We start from the raw sequence: 27,361 nt of genomic DNA on the forward strand, positions 1-27,361 counted from the left end.
ATCTTTAAAAATAAAATATTTTCTTATTGTAACAGTTGTCCTTTCTATTGATTCAATAAGACACAAGTGTGCATTAGAAAACAGTGGTCACGTTTTTTACTTACTACATTCTTGAAAAACTATCAATTATAACTATGATTTAAGCTATGTGTTACCGTGATGCAAAACAAAAGATATAGATATTGTACTTCATTTGCACATTAATTCTTTTCTATTTCTACTTTGAGAACCAACCAAAACCAATTAAAGAAGACTTGTAAGTAGACCTTGGATAATAAATGTAGTTTGACACCGAATTGCAACGAACCTACGACGTGAGAATCCAAGTATCCCTACACATTTCATTGTTCCTTATGTAACTTTCGTTCAAGCAAACGCTCGGCTGCCTCTGTAAACCCCTATTGCGAAATGTCGGAATTGACAAAGACCGCCGCCATTTTGATCCCGCTTCATATTTTTGAATGTTAATATCTCGAGTTTGAATTTATCAATTTACAAACAAATTACATATTCAGCCTAATGAGATATGTTTCTATCAGCCATACAAATATAATTTGAAAATATTGAAAAACAAAAAAGTTGAAAAATTCGACTTTTTTTTCTTTGCATGCCGTTACGACAGGAAGTAGAGACGACGTACAAAAGATCGTGTCTTGGATAGTACTTATCACGATCTATAATCCCTGAAAGTTTCACAGTGATATCTTTTACCGTTCTTGAGATTATTCGCGAACAAAATGTCATTTTAAAATCAGAAAATTGTCCGTAACTTAGCACCAAAAAGGAATTTCCAAAAAAATCTCTTGGATTAAATAACTTCAGATAAAAACACATTGTTCCTGCAAATTTCATGAAAATCCATCCAGTTGTTTTCGAGAAATCGCGTGCACAAAATTAGATGATCAGAAAAACAATAATAAAAATGAGCTCAAGAGAGCTTCAACACCTTTTGCGTTAGAAAAATATAGACTCAAAAAAGCAATTCAGATATCCTTCCTCTACCTTCACTGAAAATCTCAAGTCAATATCTTCATTTGTTTTTTAGTGATTGCCCGGACAAGCTGACCCTCTGAAAATCAGTAAATCGTCCATATCTCACGACCGGAAGTGACGACGTACATATAAAAAATTTCCAATAAGGTTCAGACCAATATCTATCAGATCTGAAAGTTTCGTGAAAATCGACCCAGCCGTTTCCAAGAACTGGCGTGCACAAAATCGGTAAGAAAAAAAAAGAATAATAATAATAATAATAATAATAATAGAGAAAAAGAAACCGAACGAAAACAATAAGGTCTTCCGTTGGAGACGGAAGACCTTAATAATAACTAGTGCTAATTGTAACGGGAACCGTTACAGACGTTCCCCCAAACGCTCCCAAACTTCATTTTGGTGCCTCATTCCCTCTAAGCTTCATCAAATAAACTAAACCCTATGCATCTCAAACTTAAACACCGTTAAGTATACCAAGTATATAGCAAATTTTGCATTGTATGTGCGCACACTTGCATGCATATGCTGAATGACCATATCATTGTATCTACACTATTAATTTATTTTAATGTACTTAATATCAAAGCATTTAATCAAAAAGTATTCGAGAATACGCTTAATCAATTGCATTTGTAATTATATATATTGCACGTGCACGCACGTGCATGCACGTGCATGATGACCTTACCCTCTTGTAAGGGTCCATTAAGACTATCTATGTTCTGAATCCCATCCTGTTTGGCTGAAAACCAAGGGAGTTATAGGCATTTAAAGTTTTAGCCAATCAGATTGCAGCGCACGTACATGCACGTGATTTCATGTAAAATATTTTTTAATAATATCGTAGGATATCTTAATGCATGACTATGTTTTAAATTTCAAAGTATTTCGTCAAAAAACGAATAAGATATTGAGATTTTTGTTTCAGCCAATCAGAGCAAAGCGCACGTGCATGCGCGTGAGTTCATGATAATTTGGCCATGTCCTCTTCTCTATAATACTAATATATTCTTATATTCTGAGTTTCAACACATTTCATTAGAAAATAGAAAAGTTACGGCTATTTCAATTATATTGGTCATTTTACGTGTTGCACGTGCGCGCTCTTGCAAGCACGTGCGCGCAAAATGACCTTGATTCCGCAAATCTACATAACATGTCTACTTACCCTAAAAAGATTTTACTTACATCAGATGAACAGTTTACAAGATCATTCGCGGACAAATAAGTACCCAGGAAGAAGAAAAATAATAATAAGAAACAGAGTAAAAACAATATGTTCCCCAACTTCGTTTGGGGAACATAATAATAATAATAAGAAACAGAGTAAAAACAATATGTTCCCCAACTTCGTTTGGGGAACATAAATACTCAAATCATGTATACTCTATGGTGTAAGCTTTTAAGTTAGCAATTTTATGCAAAAGTTATTCAATTTTGTTGAACTGCAAGGAGAATTACCTATCATAGTTTGCATACTAACTTCATGTTTTTGCATTAATTTTAACATGATGTATAACAGCTACGCAGCATTGTTAATGCACTGCCCCTTCCTTAACAGGCATCTATTAGGTAATGTCTTCTATCTTGTAAGGTTAGTTGAGAAATCTGTATTGTAATCATGTTAATACATGTCTCAATATCTCATTTTCACTCTTTGGAGTTTAAGGGTTGTGAACTGAGCTTATACATAGTTCAGATAGTTACAGATACTTTGGTATTTCTTGAATTGCCCATTATTGTTTGATCAGTTTTGGTACAAAGTTTATTGTAACAATTAATGTTTTCTATATTGATAAATATTGAATGGATATTGTACAAAGTCTAGGTAGTCAATGTATATGTACTAAGGTGGTTGGTGTAGACAATATTAACATGATTACTCAAAATGTTTATCGTTTCGATACAAGGTGGATATTTTATGTTCTTATTGGGTTGGTGTTGTTAATGGTTTAAACTGTTGATACAAAATTGATACTTACAAATTGAATCGGTGTTACTTAAGTTGTTGATTATTTTAGTACTGTACATTGTACAAAGTTAATAATTATGTACTAATTGGATCAGTATTACTCAATCAAGTTTATTCTTTTGATAAAAAGTTGATATGTAGCTATTGGGTCAAGTTACTCAAGTGTTTATTGTTTTGGTACAAGGTTGTACGTATTGGGTCAAAGTTACCCACATTGTTCATTGGTTTGGTACACAGTAAATATGTACTTGTTGGGTCAGAGTTACCCACATTGTTTATTGTTTGATGCACAGTAGATAGGTATCTTGGGGGTCAAAGTTACCCATATTGTTTATTGGTTTGGTACACAGTATATATTTACTTATTGGGTCAGAGTTACCTTTGTTGTTTATTGTTTGGTACACGGTAGAGTTGTACATGTACCTGTGGGTCGGTATACCCATATTGTTTTGGTACACAGTAGATATGTACCTGTGGGTCGGTATACCCACATTGTTTTGGTACACAGAAGATATGTACCTTTGGGTCGGTATACCCACATTGTTTTGGTACACAGTAGATTTGTACCTATGGGTCGGTATACCCATATTGTTTTGGTACACAGTAGATATGTACCTGTGGGTCGGTATACCCACATTGTTTTGGTACACAGTAGATATGTACCTGTGGGTCGGTATACCCACATTGTTTTGGTACACAGTAGATTTGTACCTGTGGGTCAGTATACCCATATTGTTTTATTGTTGGATGCTCATAATGACAATCAATTGGCGTCTTATGAAGCTTTTTGGTTTATTGCTAGGTCGAAGTTACCCATATTGTTTATTGTTGGGTCGGAGTTACCCATATTGGTTATTGTTGCGTTAGAGTTAACCATACTGTTTATTGTTGAGTCGGAATTACCCATATTGTTAATTTATTGTTACACATATGGTCTATTGTTTGGTCGAAGTTCCCCATACTGTTTATTTATTTTTGGGTCAAAGTTACCTATATTGTTTATCGATGGGTCTGGTAAACCATATTGTTTATTGTTAGGTCGGAGTTACCCATATTTTCAATTGTTGGGTCGAAGTTACCCATATTTTCAATTGTTGGGTCGAAGTTACTTGTTTTGTTTATTGTTGGGTCGGAGTTACCCTTTTGTTTATTGTTGGGTCAAAATTACCCATATTTTCTATTGTTGGGTCAGAGTTACCCATATTGTCTATTGTTGGCTGTGAGTTACCAATCTTGTTTATTTATTGTTGGGTCAGAGTTACCCATATTGTTTATTTATTGTTGGGTCAGAGTTTCCTATATTGTTTACTGATGGGTCAGAGTGTCTATTTTTGGCTGCTCATAATGACAATCAATTGACGTCTTATGAAGCATATCTGTTCATTGTTGGATCGGAGTTACCAATGTTGTTGATGGCGCGGATGTGATCTGCATGTCACATCTAACATGGATGTGACATGCATGTCACATCTTGTGGCCTATTTTGTTTTGATGTGCCATCTTTTTGCTAATTTTTTCATATGATGTTTTGATTGTCTTGTCTTACAGATACTTTTTTCTAGTCAGTTTTGGGGGATCAGACATTATCATATTTTACGTAACTGCTAATCAAAGCTTGTGAATCTGATCCCCTTCTTGTTTGTTAAATTGTTCACATTTATACCGTCATTTTAATAAATGACATTATTCATCTCTATGAAAGTCTTTTATTTGACTTATACAAAATTAGCAAAAACAAGCTGCGGTGAGCTTGCCTATAAGCATAAGAATACATAAAACAACATTTTTTAGAATAATAATTGTCTTTATGTATTGAATGCGATAACTTAGTTGGAGGTTTTCGGTAGGTTTAATTTTGGTAGATTGTGAAAATTCTTAGATCCACGCCTTGGTTGATGGATTACATATAATAGGTGTAAGGTCACGTGGTCAGCTCAGCGAGTCATTCAGTTGTATTGTGATAACCCGCATGCTGACCACGCTAAAATAAGACACGTCTATTTTGAAGACCCTCCTCCATCCCTGCATTCCTACCCCTTAAAATGGGTATTAATGTGTCATGTAAAATTATATATTTGATTGATTCTGATTTAATTTGTTTATATATATATATATTTATGATGTAGTTTGTTTCACTACTATCCTTGGCCTATTTTGATTTGATGTCCCAACTTTTTGCTACCTTTTTCATATGATGTTTTGATTGTCTTGTCTTGGCCTATTTTGTTTTGATGTGCCATCTTTTTGCTAATTTTTTCATATGATGTTTTGATTGTCTTGTCTTACAGATACTTTTTTCTAGTCAGTTTTGGGGGATCAGACATTATCATATTTTATGTAACTGCTAATCAAAGCTTGTGAATCTGATCCCCTTCTTGTTTGTTAAATTGTTCACATTTATACCGTCATTTTAATAAATGACATTATTCATCTCTATGAAAGTCTTTTATTTGACTTATATAAAATTAGCAAAAACAAGCTGCGGTGAGCTTGCCTATAAGCATAAGAATACATAAATAAATTTCTTGAACCGGATGCCTGAGGTCATGAGTCGGACAGACCTAAATCATGCTGTTCTTCTGAAGAAAAAATTCAAACATTTTTGTAGTTAAACACTGATCGATATAGTGTTTCAATGCTGCCCTCTGGGGTCAAGATTTAAACAAACTCAATTCTACAATTCCTTAGAAAGCCTTGACTTGCACGTCTTCTAATCTGGCTTGTGATTATAAATATAAATGACCACGCACAATTTCTCTTTCTTAAAGCTGAACACGATTCGTAAGAGGTATGTGTCCGCCATTTTTGTTCGGATTCTCGCTATATCTTAAGTCCCCTATATATAGTGCTTGACTTAGATACCGTTCATTGTACTTGTAATCAGTCGACACCGGTGTAGACGAACGTATGGTATACAGCACTCGGCAGCGAAAAAAAAAAACCTGATACTTCGTCTAATGCAGGAAAATATGATACCAAATAATCTTACAATTATAGTTGTACAGATCAGTTCAGTGTACAAACAAACACAGACGCACGTAACTGCAATGAAATGTAAAGATAACCAGCACGAACACGGGTCGCCATTCCACGCCGATACCCGTGACAATAAAGCAGTCAGGTGTAACGAATGCGAGGAGTATACACAAGTGTTGATGTTTTGTAGATTATGATATCGAAAATGTCCTATTTACGAGTTGTGTTCAGCTTTAATAAAAAAAATCTCAAAATTACCAAGTTACTATAAAGATCAAAATGCAAGAATTTTACGATAACGACGACAGACAACAAAATTTTAGTTGAACAAATGAAATTGTATAAAAGACTGGAGCTTCCTGAATTTAGAACCTTTTAAGACATTTAGTTTCAACGTGATTAAGACCTAGTGCTCTTATTAAGTACTTTAATTTGGTTAATATCTTCAATATAACGAGCTGAAATCCCAAGCAAGCGCGGGGGAATTTTTTTACTGCTAACAGAACTATTCCAAAAACTATCTTTCAGATACTATTGACAATTTATTACACAGGAATATTGCATGACGAAATACTTCAAAGTCCTGCAATCAGTGTAGGAACAGAAATAGATAATTATAAGAAATACAATTTTGGGATTTTTTTTACTTCTACAAAAATCAATTTCATTAAAGGCCTCTTCTTCTTACATGTTACAAAGCAAGTTTATTCTGTTGTATTATGTTTTACATCATGTACTACATGCAGGTGCTCATTGGCATTTTCTCTTTACTTGTTAGAATCTTTATTTTAATATATTTTGAGCTATATCATTGCTCATTATACTTATACTGATAAGATATTGAATTTGCACATTTAACTAAAAATTTGTCAGCATTTTAAAATATTGAAAAAAGCTTAGTTTTCATCCCAAATGTACATACAGGCCTAAAAGGTATAAAAAAAGTTTTAAAAATAAAAGACTGTATGTAGAAAATCATTTAAGTCAATTATTTAAAAATTAAATTGTACCATTTTTTATGTCTAAACAAATAACTATGATCATTAATCGACATTTATTTATAAAACATTAACACAACTTACTTGGATATATTCACAAACTCATTTTGTTACCAATTTCTTTACTTTTATTTCCATGGCCATTTATGATAAACAATCGCCACGATTTTTCTTTAAGACATCGGGTTCGATGCCACCCGACTTTCTAGAACTTTCAACAAATATAGCGAGATCGGACATAAACGGAAAAGATTTGCATATCTTGTTTTTTAATCAATGACTACTGCTTATTTCTTTTATATCACTTAAATCAAGTCTTGATTGAATAATTCATTAATGACGTTTTATGAAATAAATAAGCGCTTGTTTGTTGTCAGTTTAGTTACTTAGATCCGCTACCACTTTACTCTCTTCAGTGCTATTTCGAGGCTGTTATTCAAAAATGAAAGTAGACTTTTAATTAAATTTACGATAATAACTATGCGCGTGAAATCTGAATATAGTTTACGGACATCACCTTATACCTAGTGTATTCCTACAAGCTTAAGTAAGAATTCTTGTGCAGCCGTTTCAGAGTTTATTTGCAAACTTTATTGGTATAAATATAGGCATGGTATTTCTAAGATTTATATATAGTTGAAAAAGTTTTGAAGAAACATACTTGGATAAATGGAAAATGCTGAGAGTAGACTTCAAATTGATTGGTTGATTGTATATAGTTTAACGTCACGTTTAATATGGAGACGCCACCACTTGCCGGTGGAGATCGAGCTACAAATTTTGTCCTATACTCGGCACTCAGGGCCATTGAGCAGTGAGAGATCTTTTTCGTGCCAGCACCCACTGCGACACGGGACGAAGGACCGGTCCTCACGTCCCACAGTGGGATTCGACTTCAAATTGAAATGTGGTGGAATCGAAGACTTTTTTTATGAGTACAACAGTACTAAATTTGAAAAAAAATTGGCTCTTTAAATTTGGAACATTTGCTGATAAAATACATTGGGGGGTGTCACTTCATATAGTTTTCAGAATTTAAAGTTGTATAATTATATGTGTGAACCAGAAGTCTCTGTCGAGACTGAAACTCTGCTGGTTTGTACTTATAGCAAAGGAAGAGAAAAGTACACTGACAAGCAGTTTTTTTTACAACAGCAATAAATAGAATAATGATCCTTGATCAAGTCTCTTTAATATGTTCTTAGTGTAGACTACCTGCATGCCACATTACATTATAATCAGACTAAAACTGTATTTGGAATACAATGTAGTACTTTATAGAAATTTACAGAAATTTCTATTTTTAGTAACCAGGCGCGTAGCCAGGCGTACGTTTGTACGCACAAACGTCCACATCATTTTCCAAAAAAGAAAAGAAAAGGAAAGAAAGAAAAGAAAGAGAGAGAGGAGAGAGACAGGCGTAATATTGTGACGCATACTCATCAGTTTTGTAAAAAAAAAATATTAGTAAATAATTTTAAAAATAAAAAAAATACTTAGAAACAATTTAAAATTAACGATAAAAAAGAAATGAAAATCAATTTACAGAATCGGTTTAAGGGGAAAATACGATAGTCTAGTCCTACACCTCACTGAAATCAAAAGATTTTCCCGGATTTTGGTTTACTCTCGAATATTGCTGAGTTTTTTTTCCAAGTGTAATTACATTCTTAAAACTCTGTTGTAGATTTCACACAATAAAACCCAAGTCGGCTCCATCAAAACAAACGATAATTTTATTCAAAGCCAAAAATTTCAATGTCTATTATTGGAAATTAACTTCCAACCGTAATGCTTAATTTCTGTAACGATATTCCCCCCAAAATTTTAACCTAAGTAATACCGGATTCCTTCGAGACTTCAAATTAAAATCATTAATTAGCTTCCTTTATGAACGTAAATAATCAAGACATTGGTAAAATTCAGTTTAACCTTTGAAATAATAATAATAAGGCCTGTTCAAGTATTGACCTCCGAAACACAACCTTAAAACCAATAGTATATTTTACATGTTTTCATAATTGTTGCAAAAAATTAAAGATACCAGATATGTGAATATTTATGACCATTCATTTTAAAATGTACACAATGTACATAGATCTGTCTAAACCAGTCAACCACTCTAACCAACTACCATATGTTACCATACGTATTTTGTCGAGATTCAAGTCTAAAATTGTTTTAGTGGGTTCGTCAAACAACGCTATTGGACATATCTTTTCTCATTTTAGCTCTACTGGTCAGAGACCAGAAGAGCTTATGCGATAGTAATGCGTCCGGCGTCCGTCCGTCTGTCTGTCTGTCTGTCCGTCTGTAAACAAGTTTTCAAAATGCTACTCCTTGTACAGTTTTGGTCTGATTTCAATATAACTTGGCACACAAGTAGAGTACACTAAGATACATAATTCTGTGTATTGGTTTTTAATTTCGATGAATGGTGTTGACGTGGTTACTAAAAATAGAAATTTCTGTGAAATTCTTTCAAAATGCTACTCCTCCTACAGTTTTGGTCTGATTTCAATATAACTTGGCACACAAGTAGACTACACTAAGATACATAATTCTGTATATCGGTTTTTGATTTCGATGAACGGTGTTGCCGTGGTTACTAAAAATAGAAATTTCTGTGAAATTCTTTCAAAATGCTACTCCTCCTACAGTTTTGGTCTGATTTCAATATAACATGGCACACAAGTAGACTACACTAAGATACATAATTCTATGTATCAGTTTTTCACTTCAATGAACGGTGTTGCTGTGGTTACTAAAAATAGAAATTTCTGTTAAATACTCTCAAAATGCTACTCCAAATATAGTTTTAGTGTGATTATAATATAATGTGGCATGCAAGTAGACTACACTAAGAACATAAAGAGACTTAATCAAGGATCATTATTCTATTTATTGCTGTAGAAAAGTTTCAATTCCCAACTGCTCAAGTACTTTTCTCTTCCTTTGCTATAAGTACAAACCAGTAGAGCTTCAGTCTCGACAGAGACTTCTGGTTTAGTGTTTGTCCGCATTTTGTACAAGGAAAGAACAGACCTCAACTGTGGCTGCATAACAAGCTAAAAAAGTGTCAAATTGAGACAAATGCTATCAGAAGGGTAAAATATGCACATCAAAATCGTCGAAAATTCGCCACCTTAAGGCGGCCCCCAACCCCCGCCTATTCAGGCGTCCACATCAAAAGTACCCTGGCTACACCCCTGGTAACCAAGGCAATAATATTTATCGAAGTCAAAAAATCTGTACATAATTGTGTATCTTAGTGTAGTCTACTTGTGTGCCAAGTTATATTAAAATTAGACCAAAACTGTAGGAGGAGTAGCATTTCGAAAGAATTTCAAAGAAATTTCTATTTTTAGTAACAACGGCAACACTGTTCATCGAAATCAAAATCCGATACACAGAATTATGTATCTTAGTGTAGTCTACTTGTGTGCCAGGTTACATTGAAATCATTGAATTAGACCAAAACTAGTACTATAGGAGGAGTAGCAATTTGAAAGAATTTCCCAGAAATTTCTATTTTTAGTAACAGCAGCAACACCTTTCCTTGAAATCTAAATCCGATATGTATATTAGTGTGGTCTACTTGTGTACCAGGTTACATTGAAATCAGACCAAAACTGTAGGAGGAGTAGGATTTCGAAAGAATTTCCCAGAAATTTCTATTTTTAGTAACAGCAGCAACACCTTTCATCGAAATCTAAATCCGATACACAGAATTATGTATCTTAGTGTAGTCTACTTGTGTGCCAGGTTACATTGAAATCAGACCAAAACTGTAGGAGGAGTAGCATTTTGAAAGAATTTCCCAGAAATTTCTATTTTTAGTAACAACGGCAACACCGTTCATCGAAATCTAAATCGGATATACATGTATATCTTAGTGTAGTCTACTTGTGTGCCAAGTTATATTGAAATCAGACTAAAACTGTAGTAGGAGTAGCATTTTGAAAAAAAATGTTTACAGACAGACAGATGGATGCCGGACGCATTACTATTGCAGCTTTTCTGGTCTTTAACCAGTAGAGCTAAATATACCAGTGTTGTTGACTCTTAAGACTCCCACTTTGATGTCACATTGACAGCTTGACGATTGTTTTATTACGTTTTATACAACCAATCAAGTTTAAGATGCTAGACAGCTGAAGCGAGAAAATGGACTTTTTTAGAATTTAAAAGCGGGGAAAAAACGAATAAAAATAATAAATTAAAGCAAAGTGATATCATCATCGGCATCCTCGACGTATTCGGAAATTAATTTCTCTAAAATCTATAAATTCCTGTTATATAAACATTCAAAGAAGGCATTAGATGTTCTGAATTGCAATTAGTTATCATTGAACATGTGATCTATGAACCAGAAATTATCGCCTCGATTTTAACGACCCCATTCATTATCCTTTGAAAAGATAACGTCTGTTGCACTACGATAACTGAGTTATCTCGTTTAATTTCACCTGGCAGTTGAATGGCATAATAAATAGTAGTAAAGCCACATCTCTCTATTCTGTTTTTCACATTTTCGTTGGTGCACGAAGTGCAACAATTAGTTAAACTACGTCAAAGCTTAAATTTACACACATTTCAGTTATTTACTTTTAATTGTTTGGAAAGCAATAAAGAAAAATCTTTCGCGCTATTTTTTAAGTTGGAACACTCAAAACTTCTTAAGAATATATGTACACGTCCATGGCTAATTCGTTTTAAACACAAGATGAAGTAGTTCTTAAAAAAAAAAAAAGAAGTCTGTGAGTCAGTGATCACTAATATTACCCTAGTTTGATGTGAATGTATGCTTCTATGTGAACTGCAAATGAGTAATTGCTGAGAAAACTGCGACGACAATTTTGCACAGATAGACGCACGGAAAACAGACCCTTGACATGTTTTCACCACAAGGCTTGCCTAAGCAAAGAGTGTGCTAAAATTTCAAGCCAATGTGAAGAGTAGTTGCTGAGAAAACTGCATTGGAATTTGTTTTGGACAGACAAATACTCACAAAGCAGTATACCCCCTTCTCCTTCGAAACGGAACTGTTATTTTTAAGTGTATTAATGTAGTAGTCTTTGAGAAAAAAAATCTCCAATGCATGATTAAGAGAAAAGATTTTTCTGTCCCTCTTTCGTTAAAATTTGCTTTGTCCGTCTATTTGTCTGTCTGTCTTTAGCAATGCAATTTTATATCGCAACTCCCTACTTAATATGACCTTAATGTTTCTACTGATTTTAAGGTCAAAGATAAACGTTAACGTCAGAATTCTTATATTATAGCTACATGTACTTGTATGTATACAGTATTCCCGGATGATATCTTTTAAAAAAAAACTTTTGTTGTTTTAACAGGAAATTTCATTTTAAAAAAAATTGTGTGCTACAATATCCTTTCTGAATTTATGGTAAAATGTCAAGTTCAAAATTAGCTGCAGAACTGTAGCGTTATGGTTTTTTTATATTAGAGTCTTTGGTCATAAGATCCCGTAATGGAAAAAAAATGCAATTTACGGCGCAAGATTTTTTGCGCACTGTATGGGAGAATATCTCCGCTTTCCAACATTGGTAAATCATCTACCTTTCTCTCAATAATTCCAGACACATTTTTAAATAAATCTGTATATTTTATATACCTCCAAACCCTTTCTAGTTGTTTCTACAAGCGATAAACTCGCTTGAATTAGAATTTTCCGTACTCCCTCAGGCAATTCCAATCAAGCCAGTTTATCGCCTGTAGAGGAGACTATAAAGAAGAAGATAAAAAATACAAATTGGTTTAAGAATGTGTTTAGAATTAGGAGGGGTGAAAGGTAGATGATTTACCAAAGTTGGAAAATGGAGAATTTTTTCCAAACAGTGCGTAAAAAATCTTGCATCATAAATTGCACATATTTTGCATTTCGGGATTTGTAGCGATATGGTCGAAAACTAATATATAAAAACCATAACGCTACAGTTCTGCAGCTAGTTTAAAATTTCGTACAATGCAAATATCTTTTTCAAAGTGACAACGTTAAGTGTACTCTGAGCTTTTTACAATGAAATGGAATATCACAACTTCCAAAAGCCTTAAAGCAATATGAGCTGCATTTTTGAAAATTTTATTTTGCTGTTAATATAATGTTATTTTGATAACTTTTTATGTAACTTCAACATTCATGGTAATAAGACTAAAATAAAGCAGAAGAAAGACTTCTATAAACAATCCAATACACAGATTTATATAAGAAGTCATTATTGTACAGGATGACAGTAATGTAATTTTGATTCAATCGAAGGTTATAAACAGTTCCTTCATCGCAAATATGAACAACAGAAGTTTATTATTAAAGTTATTTTTTCTGTCACTGCACTTAAGAAATGAATGTTATATTTTTTTCCTTTGATGGAAGTATCAAAGAAAAAATATGGACGTGGCGTATTGATGAAAACGTTTTCCGTTCAAATTTTTTTCTTTGATACTTCGATCAAAGGAAAAAATATTACATTCATTTCTTATCATTTAATTATGATTTGAAATTAATAAAATGAAACTTTCTTTCACTTTACTATGAAATTTACGCATCAAAAGCAGTGCGTATAACTATATCACAACTTCGTTAACGTTGCTGAAATTCAAAATGAATAACTTATAGGCCTAACGAAAAAAACAAGACTAGTTCTCAAATATTGTCGTGTCATTACCAACCTTCTTAAACAATAATTAACAGTTCTTTAACACAAAAAACTTACATTTTGTATTATTATATTTTGCTATAGGGCCTATCCCAATGGGTATATTCGTAAATGTAAAGGGAAGCTAGGGCCTACTCAAATATGTAACAGTGCAGTTCTCATGGTTCTAGGTCACAGAAATTTTGGATTTCATTTGCGCATCTTTTCATCTGAATTTCAAACCGAACATATAAATACGTATCACAACCTGTCAATGCTGTAAAACGCTGAAAGTGTCTGTTGCAGACTGTTTAAGATTAAAAGAATTCCGTCCTCATTCATGCGGTGTCGTTTTTCTCGATCATTCGTTTCCTAAGAATTAACACATTAACGGCATTTCCCAGCTTTGGTAGCATAAAAAACATTTCTTCACAGTTCTATTGTTCATACCAGTTATCTCAAAGACATTCATTTCACATAAGTATACTGATTTCTTTCATTTTTTTTCCCCCATAACTGTATTGTTGTCATGCAGACGATTTGGTTTGTTTAGCAAAGGGAGATAATTCAAAAAGAAACGAAAGTAGGAAATAAGTCAGGAACGTAACGGACAGGTTTCGAAATTTAGGAAAATATCTATGAAAGCCGCTTAATCCGAAACAGGCACATATTTTCTTTCACAATTAAAGTACATGTACGTCATTACATAGATAATGTATAAAAATGAATTATAAGATTGATTTATTAGTTTACTACAACAATCCTTACATGGAAAACATAGATCAAACATAGGTAATCAGAGATTACAGAGCTCACCTCAACGAATGTTGTCTTTAAATAAGGCAAAGTCACACAATTAACCAACAAAAAATGTACATTCCAAAAATGAAAATATCTAAGCAATTTTGATCTGATACTTTGAAGTAGACCAACATAAAAAATTTAAAGTAGTTCTTCTTCATGAAAATGTAATTCAGCATCTAAAGCATATTTGAGTTTTCATCTCTTGATGCAACATTTGTGCAAGTTTGGTTTATACAATGTTATAAAAGCCTTAAAGTTTTTTGGTAATAGACCTGCAACCATAACTTTAACCTAGTCTATTATCTGAAAAATATATATGTCGAATTCAGCATCCGAAGCAAGTCCATTAGTGTGCATCGTAAGATGTATCGTCCATGCAAGTTTGCACATTATAAGGCTCATAGTTAATTGGAAATGAAACATACATCAAAAACTAACATTTTCACTCATCCACAAAATGTAGGTCAGATTCAGCATCCGAAGCAAGCCTGGTAGTATGCATCCTAAGATGTATCATCCATGCAAGATTGGTCATTAAAGAACTCATAGTTACTTGGAAATGAAACCTGCACCAAAAACTTTTACTTGTTCACTCAACCGGAAAATATAGGTCAGATTCAGCATCCGAAGCAAGCCCGGTAGTGTGCATCCTTAGATTTATCATCCTTGCAAGTTTGGTCAACATTGGGCTTAAAGTTACTTGCAAATGAAACCTGCTCCAAACACTTTAACCTGTTCACTCAACTGGAAAATGTTGGTCAGATTCAGCATCCGAAGCAAGCCCGGTAGTATCCATCCTTAGATTTATCATCCATGCAAGTTTGGTCAATATAGGGCTTATAGTTACTTGGAAATGAAACCTGCACCAAAAACTTTAACCTGTTCACTCAACCGGAAAATGTAGGTCAGATTCAGCATCTGAAGCAAGCCTGGTAGTATCCATCCTTAGATGTATCATCCATGCAAGTTTGGTCAACATAGGACTTACAGATACTTGGAAATGAAACCTGCACCAAAAACTTTAACCTGTTCACTCAACCGGAAAATGTAGGTCAGATTCAGCATCCGAAGCAAGCCTGGTTGTATCCATCCTTAGATGTATCATCCATGCAAGTTTGGTCAACATAGGACTTACAGATACTTGGAAATGAAACCTGCACCAAAAAACTTTAACCTGTTCACTCAACCGGAAAAAGTAGGTCAGATTCAGCATCCGAAGCAAGCCCGGTAGTATGCATCCTTAGATGTATCATCCATGCAAGTTTGGTTAACATAGGGCTTATAGTTACTTGGAAATGAAACCTACACCAAAAACTGCACCAAAAATGTTAACCTGCTCCAAAAACATGAACCTGGTCATTCCTTTGCTAAAATTGCAGCATCTGAAACTTTGACTGGTACAATGAAACACACTAGAACCATCTTCCATGCATGTCTAATCAATATAGGACATAGAAGTACTTAAAAAGAAAACTGCTCCAAAAAACTTAACCTTAACCCGGGACGCCGACGCCGACACCGACGCCGACACCGACACCGACGCCGACGCCGAGGGTATTACATAAGCTCCCCCAACTTCGTTGAGGTGAGCTAAAAACCTTATTGACAAACAGAAGTTCCTGACGGGAAGTTAAGATCTGTTGTAAGTCACCTTTGAAAAAAATAAATTTATCGGTTATATCTAATTATAAAGATAATTCAAACCCGACTATTTTTTCCATTAGTAGAAGCCTAAGTCATAATATATCTTTTAAAAATTAAGAAATTAATTGAATACAATCCAAAGTAATTTTTATATTAATATGTATAATTAAAGAATAAAGGAAAATCAGATATTTTTAAAGATTTTTTTTTAGGAAGTTTAATAACGAAGGCTAAAATATTGTCTGTGTACAGGTACATGTATAAGTACTTTGTTGTGGAAAAAATGCTCGGGTTTGTTCTTCATGAGATAAACATGTAAGCGATAAATTTATTTTTTCGAAGGTGATTTCACGCGATATCAACATAGGATTATTTTTTGTGTGACCTAACAAAAATTATTTTTTTCACTTTTGAATTTTGATATCTTTTAAAAGAAAAGGACTTAAGGGATATAATTTGACAAAAGTTGAAACAATTTATGGACAATTATTTTTCAAGAAGAAAAACGAATATATTTTTTTCGCGATTAGAATCGGACCTAGCGGCTTTAAAGTAAAACCACTGCTGGTAAAGTGCGAATCGAGAAAATCTTGGTTTCGGGCACCAGCTACTATTGGTTTACATTAATGAGGCAGTTTATGTCAACTTAACGATCAGAAATGATAGAACGTTTGATTAAGACGCAATTATTAATGTACAGAATGGTTTTATGCATTAGAATTTAGAATTGCTTGTTTGTTGAATACATATAAGGAGCAATCTAGTAACTGCTTTAGATTACATCCGTTCAATGTATTTTACTGGATCTATTCATATTTGCTTTTAACGTATTAAACTCGATTAACGCTACATTATTTGTGTTAAAAGTGATATGAGTATATACAATATGAATCATTCATGATTCCCTATGTCTTTAATGTGACACAAGATAAAAACTTTTGATGCAATATCAAGTTTTCTGAAAACAGCGCGAGTATGCTATGGCTGCTGTATGTGCGACTCTTGGCACCTGTAATGCTACGTATGGCTTCTGTTCTCTTTCATAAGGTGCGACGTTTTACTGCTGTGTCATAAATGTAATTGTTTTCTGTGAAAAACATTTAGATTTAATATCGACACATCATCAGATAGTGCAACGTCCTTGAATACACCCCAAAACATATATATCCAAGTCGAGGATTGGTTGCTAGATCGAATATTAAACATGTATTGCATATAAACATATACCCTCCCCCCCACCCCCACCCCCACCCCCACATACATGTTATTTGTTCCATTATGTGAAGAAATAAAGGATTTAAAATGCAAAATTCACTTTGGTTAGTTTATATTAGATATCATTCTTATTATTCATGGACTTGTTTCACTAAATCATGTCACTTGAGTAAATGTTCATTTTAAGGCTCTATCCCAAAGTTTAGTGTTACTAATTCCAGATTCATGTTGTAAGTCATCTTCAATTGACTATCTAGAACTTTAAGAGTTACAAACTTTCTATGCACGCTTGACAAACGAAAAAGACCTTGGAACCATCCCCAACCTACCCCGAATGCACAATGTATATGTAGGAAGGATGAGAGTCGCAGGCGATTGACTAGCCAACAAAAAATGTCAAATCTCGTAGATTAAAGCTGCAGAACTGTTGTGTTGATTTATGGTTTCATGTTTTCATCTTTGACTATAAAGACTTAAATATAAAACCATAACGCTGCCGTTCTGAAGCTAGGAAGAGCAGTCCTATTTCTTCGCGTGTGTGGGACCTTTCACTGACTATTCCATTTTCCACAACGACCGACCATCTTTGGTAGCTAAGGATTTCTGATACGTTACTTTCCTCCATAATTTGAGGAGAGTAACGTATCAGAAACCCTAAATGCCCTTGTTCAGCGAAGATGACAACGGCTTGATTTGCCAACCTTACAGTTAGCTGCAGGACTGTAGCTCTCTGGACTGTAGACGGGAGAGCTGCAGTGTCGCCAACAGGAAAAAAAATGTATATTTATTGTGCATAAAACTGCGCTGCTTCTCGGTTTCAAACTGTCATATTCTCAAAATATTTTTAACTTAGTGTTCCAAATAAATTCTTTTGCAATTTCCACTTCCTATTTCCACAACAAACAACTGTTGTAAATATCCCTCCATGAAACTGAGACCATCCAATTTCGCATTTTTACTGTCATTTTAAAGATGACAAGATACAAATCCTTTCGATTGCAACACGCTTCGCTAGACGTGGCACTGTAGATCTTCGGTAGTCTATCTCTTCTTTTTTCTCAGACCAGTAAGTTACAGAAATGCATCTACCTTACGGTTACAAAAAAGTTTTTTTTGGGGGGGGGGCATGTCTACATAAAAAATTATAAACATGAATCAAAACTAAAGCAAAATACTATTTTCAGGACATAAAGTACACCCCAACTGGCATACTACGTGCCTGAGATGTTACAGGATAAATGTAGACTACACGCAACACAATTCTAAGGATGCTAACATGGTGCTTTGAATAATTATAAATTGCAAGGAAAAATATTACCATTATGCATTCGTTTATTGATTTAAAAAGTTTGATCGCTTGATCATGACATTCGTATGTGTATACCTAGTGCAGTTTTAAATTATTTGCTGTCATGGTCTTACTCATTTATACCATATCACTCTATTTAAAAGTTTTAAACAAAAGAATATAACAAAAACACAATATCCGTAAGAAGAATTGATGGAACATTTTGTATTGCTTCAAGAAAAGATCTAGAATGATTATAAACTACAACAAGAGGCCCATGGGCCACATCGCTCACCTGAGAAGCTTTGACCATTCTGTTCTTTACCAGATTTCCCCCTTGTTATACATAATGCATCCCCACCCTACCCCACTGATCATGATTTAGACATTTTGAAATCTACACTACCCAATGATCCTTCCATGGGCACATATGTTTCAGCTTTTTTGGCCCAGTGGTTCCTGAGAAGAAGATTTTCAAAGATTTTTCCTATATATTTCTATGTAAAACATTGATTCCCTATAATGGCCCCGCCCTTCCCCCGGGGGTCATGATTCCTACAATTTAGAATTTACACTACCCCAGAATGGTTCCACATAAGCTTCACTTTTTCTGGCCCAGTGGTTCTTGAAAAGAAGATTTTCAAAGATTTTTTCCTATATATTTCTATATAAAACTTTTATTCCCCATTGTGGCCCCGCCTAACCCCGGGGGTCATTATTTGAACAATTTAGAATCTACATTATACCAGGAATGTTCTATAAGTTTCAGCTTTTCTGGCCCAATGGTTCTTGAGAAGAAGATTTTCAAAGATTTTTCCTATATATTTCTATGTAAAACTTTGATACCCCATTGTGGCCCCGTCCTTCCCCCGGGGGTCATGATGTGAACAATTTAGAATTTACACTATACCAGGATGCTTCCACATTAGTTTCAGCTTTTCTGGCCCAGTGGTTCTTGAGAAGAAGATTTTCAAAGATTTTTCCTATATATTTCTATGTAAAACTTTGATTCCCCATTGTGGCCCCGCCCTTCCCCCGGGGGTCATTATTTGAACAATTTAGAATCTACATTATACCAGGATGCTTCCACATAAGTTTCAGCTTTTCTGGCCCAGTGGTTCTTGAGAAGAAGATTTTCAAAGATTTTTCCTATATATTTCTATGTAAAACTTTGATTCCCCATTGTGGCCCCGCCCTTCCCCTGGGGGTCATGATGTGAACAATTTAGAATCTACATTATACCAGGATGCTTCCACATAAGTTTCAGCTTTTCTGGCCCAGTGGTTCTTGAGAAGAAGATTTTCAAAGATTTTTCCTATATAATTCTATGTAAAACTTTGATTCCCCATTGTGGCCCCGCCCTTCCCCCGGGGGTCATGATTTGAACAATTTAGAATCTACATTATACCAGGATGCTTCCACACAAGTTTCAGCTTTACTGGCCCAGTGGTTCTTGAGAAGAAGATTTTTTAATGACCCAACCCTATTTTTGTCTTTTCTTAATTATCTCCCCTTGCGAGGGGATATGTCCCTTCATTTTAACAATTTAAATTCCCCTTTACCCAAGAATGCTTTGTACCAAGTTTGGTCAAAATTGGCCCAGTGGTTCTTGAGAAGAAGTCGAAAATGTGAAAAGTTTTCAGACGGACAGACGGACGGACGACGGACAAAATGTGATCAGAAAAGCTCACTTGAGCCTTCGGCTCAGGTGAGCTAAAAACTAGTATTCTTTTCATGCAAGTTTGAATAATTTCATATTATTCACGTTAAGTAACATAAACCAGTAGTCTCAGAGACGTAAACCAGTCGTAGCATTTACACAAATAAAAAGTCGCCAGTGTCAACATTTTACAGAAACCAGTTGTAGCACCTACATAATGAATTAGCTTGTTATAGGCAAATTTCATGGAAATAATTCAATAAAAGCACATTTTTTGTGTTCATGGCATTAAATAACGTTGAATTAAGGTTAAATTTATCCGCTTAATATAGCTGTCCATTTACATGTAATTTTTCGATATTGAGCCCTTTTCGGGTATAAAAGCAATCCAGTTACTTAACTATTTAATAAATTTGGTTTCTAGAAAGTGATTTTTATTGTGTTATTTCAAAAAATATGTATTAATCTAAATGATAAGTGTCAATAGTCGCTAGTGCCCGAAACCAAGATTTTCTCGATTCGCACTTTACCAGCAGTGAAAACTACATGTATTCAATTATTCATTCAAAAAGTAATCTGGAAGCGAGAAATATCCATGTAAAGACAGCCAAAGTAGTTCCGTCTGCTTAGTACAAGAGAACTCTAGATTTTATTGATGCAGTTATCAAAAGAATTTTTTTATCCAATCAGAATCAAGTATTTTATAGAAATTAAATGATATAGTTATTAACAATTATTTTGAGACAAAAAAATCTGATCAGTTGCAGTTCATATTGCTTTAAATGATATAACAATTAACACTTTAGGCCTATAAAAACTTATTGTATTATGTGATGTCAAGGTCAATAATCAATATATTCCGTCTTTATGTAACATTTTTTTTATTTCCTTAGAATAAAAGGACTATCAAAATCTTATAAAATTTCATGTCACAACTCCCCATTACCTACAGAGTATCCTCTATTGTTTTAAGGTCAAGATAAGAAAGTAAGGGCTTTGTTGTCATATTTATTGTTTCTAAAACATAAAGGAGTTTGAACAGATTCAAAAAACAATAGAGTAGGTGTCAATCTGCATTTGATTTTAAGATCACAAGTCGAACTCAAACTGGGCATGAGAATACTTTGACTGATTACTATATTAAAATCTTTTTGTTTCAAAGATATGAAACTTGATATATCGGCTTCCCCATCGGAACAGAAGACCACTGTTGACGATGAGGCCACTGAGTCAAATTACTCGTAAAGAAGTGTGCTCAACATTTTGAGAAAAGTTTGCTTGAGAATCATTAAACTGGTAAATTGGTTTCCTTACAAAAAAGAGGTCCTCTTTTGATTTTCGAGGTCACAAGCAGGACAAAAGCATTTACGGAAATGTCGTAGTAATGATTCAATATTTGAAAATCTTTTTAATGTCAGACATCATATCTGAATCTTTTTCAGGAAAAGATGAGCCTTCAATATATTGACCCTTGACAAGTAAATCAAGCAATATTATTGCTTATCAAGGGTCAAAGTGAACATTGGCAGATATTGACAATGCACTAAATCTCTCGAAAATCTGAAATTAATATCATGGTAAGTACATATGCACAAATACAAAGGAAGTTGATATGGGATTCGTAGAAAATTAATCCCATAATACGGCATGCCTAAACACATCATTCTAGGCTGAAATTTAGTTTATCTCACATAATTATATTCATAAAAAATGTAAATTAATGTATTTGAATTATCAGTTATAAAATGAAACAAAATTCTTGTAACTTAATGGATTTCTAATAATTGCAAAAAGGCAATTTCTATCGAATTTTATATAGCTGTTTCTATTTGTCCTGACATTTACTGTAGATGTCGGTGCATACCAGGGGTTAATTCTTCTGGTCTTTGTCCCTAGTTTCCAATCTTAAATGTAGATGAAATAAGTCATATATTCAAGTTTTATTATTGTTATATGCGACATGAGTTGCCTGATATTTAAAACTGTAGAATTAATGCAGATTTAGGGATTTTGTTGAGACGCACACTTAATTACTTGTCCAGTCCTAGTTAAGGTCATGCATACGTTTTTTACACCACGAGAAGTTCTTAGACGTACAACAGATCAGCATATTTTACCGGAGATACTAATAGATGTTAACAAATTTAACAGTGTTTTAAATGAAAAATTACAGTAATAAAATTAACTTGTTTTATACAATTTGATTTTGAGAAGGTGAACTTCATAGCCAATTATTATAATAAATTCGCACAAAGACCCTTTATCGTTATTGGCATTCTTATATACAAGGAATAAGAAAATTTAGCTTAACTGCTTTGCGTATGTTTTTAATAAAGATTATGTGCGTTGATGTGTCCTTTAGTAACAAGACCTCTCCAGAACATAAAGAAATCTAATCCGCTATTTCAGATTTCCAATTATAAGTCTAGTTGAGGAATTTCTTTCCACATCAATCACTCAATTTGGGAGAGATCTATACAATTTCTTGTCGCTCTAAGTGGATAAAAAAATCAATCTCATTAATTGGACATTTATTTGATTTTTTTTTGGGGTGGGGGATGAAAAAATTTCTTTAAACACATGATACTGTGGTGACCTGATTGTGAATAAGTAGTAGATTGTTCTTGAATAGTCTGATCACTAGACTTTATAAATTGACATTGATGTTAACAAGATTTGTCATAAATAAGCACTGATCAGCCGATGGGAACCCATTACATGTACAGTAAGAAAGCATTATGCTTTTATTACGAACTTCATCACATACATCATGTTTATCTCCCCTAAGCAAATTAAGTCAGGCGTGTTTTTCTATTGAGATATGTCCACCGTCCATCTGCACTTTTTCCCTATCTACCTTTAATGAAGCAAAATGTAAGCAAATAAAATACAACCAAAGCATCCGTCATATGTGATCTCTGTCTTTGTTGGCTTATCACAGTTGATCGGGAGGTCTATAAGCAAGTGCTGGCGTCCAAATACGAGTAAAACACTGTTACTAGAGTGACTTTAAACAAACAATTAAACCAATCTATACCCCCCTTCTCCTTGGATAATACACATGTAGTTTAACGCCTCTAACGTAATTTCATTCCCCTATAGAAGGAGAGCAATAAATAAACTTAAAAATGGAAAAGCGGCAGGGCCTGATGAGATACCAACAAAAGCCATCAAAGCTGATATACAGAGACAACCATTAATATCTTATATATATAGCCTCTTCAACAAGATCTGGGAAGAAGAGAACATCCCAGAAGAGTGGAAAGAAGGTATCCTTATTAAGCTGCCAAAGAAAGGTGACCTGAGGGAATGCAGTAATTACAAGGGGATCATGCTCCTGTCAGTGCCTGGCAAGGTCCTCAACAGAATACTTCTCGAGAGAATGAAAGAAGCAGTGGACCCAAAGCTCCGGGACCAACAGGCTGGTTTTAGATCCAACAGATCATGTGCTGACCAGATAGCCAGTCTGCGCATCATTATAGAACAATCACTGGAGTGGAAGTCACCCCTGTATGTCAACTTCATCGACTATGAGAAAGCATTCGACAGCGTGGACCGAGTGATATTGTGGAAGATACTGAGGCACTATGGAGCACCAGAAAAGCTAGTCTCCCTGAATAGAAACACCTACCAAGGCATGATATGCAGTGTTGCCCATGCTGGCCAGATGTCTGATAGTTTCGAGGTCAAGACGGGAGTTCGACAAGGATGCTTGCTGTCACCATTTCTTTTTCTCTTGGTCATTGATTGGATCATGAGGACTACCACATCAGGCAGGAACAATGGTATACAGTGGACACTCCTGACGCAACTTGACGATCTTGATTTTGCAGATGACCTAGCTCTCCTTTCGCACAACCAAAGCCAGATGCAGGATAAAACAACTCGCCTTGCAACAACATCGGCAGGAACGGGCTCAAAATTAACCTGAAGAAAACAGAATTGATGAAGATAAACACCACTGTCCAAACACGAGTCACAGTTGGTGGTGAGCCCATCAAAGAAGTTGAGTCCTTCATCTACCTTGGGAGTGTGGTGGATAGACAGGGTGGCACAGACCGAGAATTGGCAAGGCAAGAACTGCATTTACCATGTTAAAGAACATCTGGGCCTCAGAGAACATCCGAATTACCACTAAACTGCGGATCCTCAACTCAAATGTAAAGTCCGTCCTATTGTGCGGTGAAGAGACATGGAGGATGACTAAAGCTACCCTGCAAAAGATCCAGACATTTTATAACACCTGTCTCAGGCGCATATTCAACATCCGATGGCCTGAAAGGATATCAAATGAAGAATTATGGAAAAGAGCAGGACAGGAACTAATGGAGATACAAATAAGACAGAGGAAGTGGGGCTGGATTGGACATACATTAAAGAAGTCACCATCCAGCATCACACGTCAGGCCCTAACTTGGAACCCACAGGGCAAAAGAAAAAGAGGACGTCCTAGAAACTCCTGGAGGCGGGACTCGGAGTCGGAGCTAAAGACGCAGGATATGACCTGGCATGATGCAGCTAGAGCAGCTCAGAATCGTGTCCGTTGGAGGACTGTTGTTGATGGACTATGTTCCTCACGGAACGAAAGGCCTAAGTAAGTAAGTAAGTACTTGCTGGTGGAGGGTTGAAAATTTAATTTTGTTTTAAATTCGGTACTTACGACTTTTGAGTAAAGTAAAATCTTTGACTTGAAAACATGACCCTGCTGCGACACGGAATTTAGAATTATCTGTCTTTTCTGAAGGGTCGGTCTCCACGTAAGGATCGACTCCTTACTCCTCAAGCGAACGCTGATCATGTAACCATTGCCAAATTGAGTTTGAATTATGACAAATTCACAAGACCAGAAAGAAAGATATTGTCTATTCAAATTAATGAAACGTGTTCAGTTCTTAAACATTACAAGACAAGTACTTAGCTACTTTTACTTTCTGTTTTTCTGAATTTGCATATAAATGTGCGACATTCAGACTTGTGAAATGTTTTTTCTTTTTTTAAGCACGAAAGTAAAACACAGTTCGACAAAGGAAAATTTGTTAACAGCTATCTAGCTTCTCAGAACTTCTTCAGGGTTCACATTCGGTAAGTTTTGACCTTGCATTAATCAAGGCCTTGTTTAAGGTTCAAGAGGCTTTATTGTTTTGCGAACGAATATTTTCTCAAAATTAAGTTATCGAGACTCCTCATTTAAATAGGTTTGCAATGCAATGTAAAATAAGTAGCGTTATTTTTGTTACGGACCACTGTATTTGATTGTTTATTTTTGATTTTTGTGAGGCTCAAGGGAATTTCTTCCATAAATTTGTTGACCAATTCACAAAAAACAGGTTTTCTATACCGTGGGGCACTTTTAAGTTGTATTTGCATATGAACACCGCTAATACATCATTCACTGGAATTTAAAATCAACCAAAAATCTATTACTATTTAGCTTACTGTTGTTTGATACACTTTGCCAATGTATAATTTCTATGTTAACACTTTTTTATAGATAACTTGGCATTGATTCATTGTAACACTCTCTTAAAGTATTGCAAAGCTCACCCAAAAAAAAAAAAAAAAAAGCAAAACTTTTCACGCGTTTGTATTCCTATAGTCGAAAGCTTCAGTAATTACGCACATACACCACTTTCTGTTTTGTTGCAAATAATTTCTTTACAATAGCTTCAGGATTCCTCAAATACATCACTTTCTATTTGATACAGATATTTTAATTTTGAAGAAAAATATGTTACAGCGTCTCTTATTTGCATAGATATTAATGTTAAATTGAATGAGTTCAATATTCAAACGGTTCAAAAATTGTTCTAGGATTATGATGCTCTCTAATGTAAAAAAAAAAAAAAGTGAAGATCGCAAACAGGTTTAATAAAAGAAATCTGGAAACATAGCAAATCTGTTAAAAGGCCATTAAACGCGGACCCCCCCCCCCCCCCCCCGACATTTACGAGGTGGGATCAAATGCCAAAGAGGAGTAATTGTCCCTTGTCGACCGAACTCGGCCGTCGTGATCCTACACATCGAAACGGGCAAACGTCCTTTTATACTGCTTTTAGAGACAGATGAAATAACATTACTTTATACATTATTTCCCTTCTACTAATGTAGTGATACGTATGATGTGTAAAAGGATTTTAACAGACAAAATGCACTAAAAATACAAGATATATTACAACTTATAAGGATGGAGAGATTTGTTAAATAAAATTTGTAGTAAATAATTGTATTTTACTATGATTTTTAATATGTGTGTTATTATATACATGTAATATTGTTATTGATCTTTAAAAAAAAAATTTAAATATTTAATTTTAACACAAATAATTTCAAGATTCATTTCCCTCCATTATCATAATTTTAAAATTAGTTAAAAAAAAAAAGCATTTTGGCAAGTTAACAAAACCTATTATCACTTCCGACATGCTTTTCCGATTCACAGATTTATTTTTTTTTTTGTAATAAGGAGTTAACAATCATTGAAGGCAATACAATAAATAAATCAATGTGTGTGACAAATTAAAAAAAATAGACATACCTTAATGTTTCTAGTGAGAGTAAAAGATCCGAATTTTCAAGTCCCTTCAACACACATTTTAAAGCGCTTGCAAATACCCGAGAGCTGATATCCTCCCTGCTCAGATCGAAATCGGCATTAAGAATGATTGTGTATGTTCTGTCACTTTTTGAGTAACACCACACAGGCTATTGATCACATATATGATTAATGCTAGGGTCGTCTTAAAGGGATCCGCTATTATAGGTAGTATCCCTGTTTCTACACTGCAGTGTGGCATCTCTAGTGGCTTATTGTAGCCACTCATACACGAAAATATAAAGAAAACAATGATCACATGAATTTTTCGCCAAATCGTAACTGCTAGTTAAAATGTTTATCGATACTTTTTCTACGCTGATTTTCGTCCGTCTAAATTCATCAGCTCAGCATTTCGTAAACTCTGTAGTCAATTTGTCCTATTTTGGCTGACGTGTTTCATAAATATACTAATTGTTAGGCCTTAATTGTTTTAATACCATACTAGCTGAAATTTCGCGCAAGCGCGGGGGAAATTCATTTTTAAAATTTTTTTTACTGCTTACAGAAGGTTTCCTAAAACTATCTTTCAGATTCTACCGACAGTTTATTATAGCATAACG

The 27,361-nt window shown here is 34.4% G+C and overlaps 1 protein-coding gene across 1 annotated transcript in view; it reads right to left on the bottom strand.

Moving 5' to 3' along the window:
* LOC134281145 (visual pigment-like receptor peropsin) overlaps positions 1-26,975 on the bottom strand; it is a 32,800-nt gene extending 5,825 nt beyond the window's left edge. The window contains exon 1 of the mRNA XM_062763614.1: positions 26,742-26,975. The gene's annotated coding sequence lies outside the window, so the exon portion shown is untranslated. The remainder of the gene's footprint in view (positions 1-26,741) is intronic.
* Positions 26,976-27,361: the final 386 nt, after the last annotated feature.

The sequence above is a fragment of the Saccostrea cucullata genome, unplaced genomic scaffold, assembly GCF_032062105.1.
Source record: "Saccostrea cucullata isolate Sc308-1 unplaced genomic scaffold, CSIRO_AGI_Scuc_v1 ctg2312, whole genome shotgun sequence".
Lineage (NCBI taxonomy): Eukaryota > Metazoa > Mollusca > Bivalvia > Ostreida > Ostreidae > Saccostrea > Saccostrea cuccullata.